Genomic DNA, 6,377 nt, shown 5'->3' with positions numbered 1-6,377 from the left:
TTACGATCCACCTGTTCTTTTGTGCTCATTCATCTCATTAAATATGCAGCATGCATTACCTTATTAGAGTGTGCATTGGGAGTTTCTGTCTGGGAGACATTCAAGCTGCATCGCTGACAACTGCTCACCTAAGAGAAAAGTTTAAAAAGTTGTTTTCTTTCATTATGTACCAGAACTTTGAATACAGAATTGAGCCAGTTTATTGTCTTGTAGGCTACCAGTATCTTTGCAGATGATCACAATAATTTTTGCACCTGGTATAACCTCAATATATCACACACTGTGACTGCTGTGAGGACCACCTCTGCTAGATCAGAGTTCATCATTTGATGTGTTGAATTTACTCATTTTTATTTTGTCACGTGGTTGCACAAATTTAAATCATCTTTATTCAGAACTTGGTTTTAGTATATTAAAAATGCATATGTATCAAGATGATAATATCCCACGCAACCACTTGACAAAATAAAATTGCGTAAATTCAACAAAAAAGCGCTGCAAATTTGTCTTGTACTGCCTCCAGGTGGCCATGGCATGCACAACATAATGAGAGCAATGTGTAAAAAATAGAAGGAGACACAAACTTCGTAATACGTTTGTATTCGATTTAATTACAGTGAGTTTTGATCATGTATAGTGTTGATTGATATTTTGCTCTGACAAAAAACAACAACAACAAATATATCTTGTCTATTTTGGTGGAGGCGGGAGGTTGAAACAAATTAGTGGCATTGCCATTGATTCATTTAAATTTGGGAAATAAGATTTGAGAATAATGTTTTGATCGCGGCCAAGGAAGGAATTATACATGCATCTCGAGGAACCACTGTTTTAACAGCAGGTATGTGTACATTATTCGAACAACAGGTAGGTTACTGAACTGACCTGTACAGTACATGGTCTCAACACACACTCCCAACAACTTACCCACTGAGTGACATCATTATTCAAAGTTGCCCAGTAGTAACCGGCAACGACTCGGTTTCGAGTAGTTCTCATCCCGCAGTGATTGCCAGTCCCCGGGTTATTGTGACACTCTTCTAGGACACGTTGTTTTTCGTCGTCTTTCAGTAATACAAGCCGCATGTATCGTTTGTTCGGCCCCGTGTAGAATAACCTGCCATCTGGAAAACGCAAAACTAGTGAACAACACATAACCTTTTTAGACTACATGACCAAAAACACAACATTGTGATTGCTACCTATTATTGTAAACTTTGACATGGCACGGCGCATTTCGGCACAATCCCTTTTGGACACGTTTATTGGGCAATCACCGCTTGCAATGTATTTCTGCAGTCTTTTGTAATAATAAAAGTCTTTCATGTTGAAAGCAAGGGTCCCTACATAAGTTTCTTCTCAGGTTTGTGTGCGTGACCGTATGCTCCACAACTGCGGCCGCAAATCGAGAAGGCACGGAGATCTGGTTGGTAACAATGGCCAACGCGGTGCTGACGACGAACTTACGTCATTCAAGCGCGTCAAAATATTCAAAGTGGGTCTGGCGGGTATGGGTATCTAGTACCGATGTCGGGACTAGATACAACCACATCTAGCAACCCGTCCCTATCTAGTACCGACACCGGATTTGTATTTTATTTTATTTTGTCATTGTGGCGATACAAACAACAGCCACGGAGTGACAAACATAGAGGCAAAGAAATATATGACAAAAATATATTATACACTGTGACGTCATCGGTATGCGCGCAGGACACCGGTTTACATGGCCCTATTAATAAATAGAGGAAAATCTTGCATGTCGCACACAAGAATATTACAGAGTTATCTTGCATCTGTCTCAAAGGCTGTGAATATGGGCTTTATCTTGCGCGATGTACTTGTTTGGATAAAATATTTTGCCATCAATAATTTATTATTTATCACATTTTTACATACAGTCTGAAGGGGGAAAAAAATCAAAAATAAAAATAATGTTGCCCCATTCCAAACTGTTTTGTAGCTGGATTCTCGAAGACAGCCAGTCCCAGGTCAGGTCATCCCAGAACATTTTTGTGTAATTGCAGTTGTAAAATAGATGTTCTGTAGTTTAAATGTCCTTCTAAAAAAATGTTTTGTTCAATATTTAACCTTCTCCTTAGCAAATGCACCGGATGGATACATTTCATTTAAAGTTTAAATGTATATTTCTTTTATTTTAGGACTATCTGGGAGTTTAAAATATTCTGTTCTAATTTTTAAAACTTAAATTTCAGAAATTTTGGGATGATTAGGCTTTTATTTGGTTTTGCAGGAAATAAATTAGGGTAAAATATTTGCAACATCGAAAAAATATTCATAGGCAAAGTTACCAGGTCCTCAATCTGATTTTTGATCATTTGAGGAATTGCTTTCAAAATATTTTTAAATTCTGTTCTTTGACATGTGATATTGTGACGGGCACAAATAGTTTCAAAAGAGAGCAAGTTTCCCTGATCATCCACTAGATGGCGCAATGACCACACGCTGATTGATTTTCCATTGCAAATAATATATCGGTTGTTCCATATTGGAGTTTGATGTGGTGTAAAATTGTGGTTGAATGTAAGTTACAATCTTAGTAAGACTTGTGACTATAACTATATGCCCACCGATGACTGCGAGGTAGCCTTTGTAATAAGCTACCTTATTTTCGAATCTAGCCAGTTTTATCTTTGCCCTGAGTAGCTCTCGGGACAGCAGGTCTTCCTGGAAGAATTCCTAGACAAAGCAGACTATGCGTTCCTTGCATATTAGTCAGTCCATCGTCGATTTCAAAATCTCTTCTTGAACTCTTCTTACAAACTGCATAATGACCTGGCGGTTGCGGCCGCTCAGCTTCCTCCCGACGCGGTGCACAGTTTACCACATTCTCGATGTTGTCAGCCCAACACGGGACGATTTTCACCAGAAGTTCCTCAAACTTCTCCCTGATGTTTTCACCATTTTCTTCTTTGAGGCCAGATAACCAGAGATTGCAACGCCGTGCAACGTTTTCTTTCTCCACATTTTCACATTTCGTGTCCAGAGTGTCGACCCTAGAGTGGCATTCCGCCATTGCTTTTTCATTTTTTACATGCTGAAGTAGCTTGCCAAAATGCGGGACTGTTCTTTCAGTTCATCACTGAATCTATCCACCTTGCTTTCTACTTTCATCAGAATTCAAACTACATCAGCAGACGAATACTTCATGTTAGCACTACCATTTCGGTGCTTGGTGTCATCTTCTATGTCTTGTGCCATCTTTTTATCAGGTGGAATCTTAGTGGGGATTATGTTTATTGCTTGTTGGGTGCCTTCCCTGTTTTAGTGGTGTCCATTGGCGTAATCTTTGTTGAGGGAGCGGCGGCAGCAGATTTGTTGTCAAAATAGGACATTTAGAGAGTAAAGTTGAGATCATAATGAGCGGGGCTCAAATGTTTGCGTGTGCTTGGTCCGCCATCTTGCCAGAAGTCCCACTTGAACAACCTGCTGAGTATCATTGTAAATCGAAGCCAGCTGTGATCGGATCCAGCACACCCACGACTCTCGTGAGGAGAAGCGGTTTCAATAATGGATGTTAATTCTTAGGTCCAGATGTTGTTTTTGATTTATTTAAAAGAAAACGTAACAAATATATTGAAAAGACTTAAAAAATAACCGGCTATAACAATATATGATAACATAATGAGTTAATTTTCTGAGTAGACGCCTGATTATTATTCTTCTGTGTTTACATTTATTTTACCCAATTCTTTTGTTGTTATACCTCACAGTTCGCTGTGCAATATTAACTTACAATATTTGTCCCATCTAAGTAAATTACTTGATTATAATAATTTAGCTTTTGTTTTACTTTGTACGTTCAATTTTACTGTACCGTTATTTTATCTTCTCACACATGCGCCTGATATCCTTCCAGGCGCAGCTTTATGGCGTTGAATTTATGCCACAATTAATTAAGCGTAATGTCAAATACTACGTACAAAAATGAGTTTCCATGTACGTAATGTGAAAAAAACGTGTACAAGCCCCAATTACTGAAGCGTAATGTGAAATACCGCGTACGAAAACATGTTTTGTTTTACACGTACCAAAATGTGTTTCGCGTGTACAAGACCCACCACGTGTACACACAAACTAAGTTTTACGCTTATAGGCTTCTCTCTCCTCTACAGTACAAAGCGCAGATTTACGCTGTGCAAGCGTGATAACTGTGCCACAATTATTAACCAATCAAGAGTCGGACACTAGGGCTGATTCTGATTGGCTGTTTCCTGTCCAATCGCATTTTACAACAGTACAACGTTTGGGAAGAATCAAACACGAGTAGTCGATAGAAGGGTCTTCTGCATTCTATTACGCTGTTCTTATTGTTTTAGTTATAATTCAAAACATTTTTTTTCAAATAACATTGTTTGGTTCAACAATATTGTCCCTTTAGTTCTATATGCTTCTATAAACGTTTTTGTTTGTTTTATTTATTTATTTTGATCATCAAATATCACCACTCGGAGTCGTGCATTTGTGTCTTCGTCATTAGATGGCGCCATTATAGTTTTTTTTCTTAAATAAATTTTAAAATATCCATATACAGACAATTAAGGCACGCATTGAATACAAAAACTGCATAGTTGAACAACAAAGATTAGGAAAAGAAGAAATAAAAGAACAACGTACGTGGTATTTGACATTATGCTTACGTAATTGTGGCATAAATCTAACGATAGATAGCTTGCCCTGATGTCTGTAATACAACTGTTTATCTAAATTAGCAGGAAAATGCAATAATTACTTGAAGTGGCGTGTGCGTGAAATCACTGCTTACATTGAGAATATATGTAGTTCAATAAAGAAAGGACATTCGTTTGTTGAAAAATTACAATTAAAAAGTCAAGTGGTCACTTACCTCGTATCGTGTAGGTTTTTGATGCCTTGCGTATTCTACACTTTCGGCTCTCCGAACGCTTAGACTCAGTCGTATGGCTGCTGTAAGTCCCTTTTGATAAATAATGAAATATTTCTTCATAAAAACCGTCCATGTTTTACCCACAAACAATCACAACACTTTCACTCTAAACCACGAAAAATTGGAGAAAGAAAAAGACCATTTTACGGCAGCGGAAGAAGAAGCGGCGAGTCACGTCACTTCCTCCCGACTCCGGACTGCTGCCTCTCTTGGTTGCCTTGATCGAGGCAGCGACCTTCGCATTTCCACGTTCCCTCGGGAGATGTCTCGACTCCATCCGACATACTGCCGCAGCCGTTTCTCGTTCCACGACATTGAACGTGGTTATAAACAGCTTATTTTTCTTCTTTTTTTCTTTCTCTGTGATTATAAACCAATTATGTTGGTCCTCAAAAAAGCTATACACTATTAAAATCAAAACCAAATACCTGCTTGCATATTTGCTGCAGTCAATTTACAAGATATTCGTGGTGGACTTTGTACGCTGTTGGTGTAAGCCTGAATAATTTAATTATTTATTTATGCTTTCACTTTTAAGACTGTTATTGTGGTTTTAAGTATTACTTTAGTACCGACAGTTTGGCAGTGTTTCAATTGATCAAATCCAGTCCCCGTCAATAAATGTAATGAAATTGATATTGATTAAAAAAAAAAAACATGGTTATGTGGCAACGTAGGCTTATACCTTTCTGCCAAGTCGCAGCAGAAGAATAATTCGGGTATGCAGATGGATTCTCTCTTTAGCCAACTGGCGTGTAGTTTATTTCAGCACCACACTTGAACAGCTCTTCTCAAGAGCCAAGTGCAGAGAGAAATAAGGCGCGCCTAACGTCACACGTTGACATCATCTGTCCACGACAGCACCCCTTGTGGCAAATAAGTACATTAGAGTAAGAAGCAGTCACAGTTACAGTATATGTCAACTCGTAATGTATGTCATTTGAACATAACCCGTAAATCACGGGTCACAATATTGATGAACAATATACTGTAAATGGTTGATACGAATCGTGAAGTTTATCTTTTGAGAGGCTCTCCCTTCTCCACAGAGGGACCCTGGTGTACGTAACACACCGAAACGAGTGCTTTCAGCGAAGAAATGCGTTTTCAGTAAAATTGGCAACGTAAGATTGTTGCTCTCTGGCTTCAATTCATTAATTTATCGCTCCGTGCAAAATATGGACACGCTTATGGGATTTCATTTGTGCCGACGGATACTACCACTTTTATGCTAAACCTAGTTTAAATTACAGCAAATCAAAAACACAAAATTATACATTCTTCGTGCCTTTCAATGAAAACAAACGTAGTAACATCGCGTCGCCTTCAGTCAACGCGTGCGGGCTCCCACGACAGGGGAATACAGCTTTTTTCGGGGGTAAGTACTTTGGCACGACACCGGCCAGGTTTTCGCTGTCAGATAATCCTTTGTCATGGAGTACGCTGTAAA

Source organism: Idiotropiscis lumnitzeri, chromosome 5, assembly GCF_059441095.1.
Source record: "Idiotropiscis lumnitzeri isolate Australia: NSW breed Sydney's pygmy pipehorse chromosome 5, RoL_Ilum_1.0, whole genome shotgun sequence".
Classification (NCBI taxonomy): domain Eukaryota; kingdom Metazoa; phylum Chordata; class Actinopteri; order Syngnathiformes; family Syngnathidae; genus Idiotropiscis; species Idiotropiscis lumnitzeri.
This window is presented reverse-complemented; position numbering follows the sequence as displayed.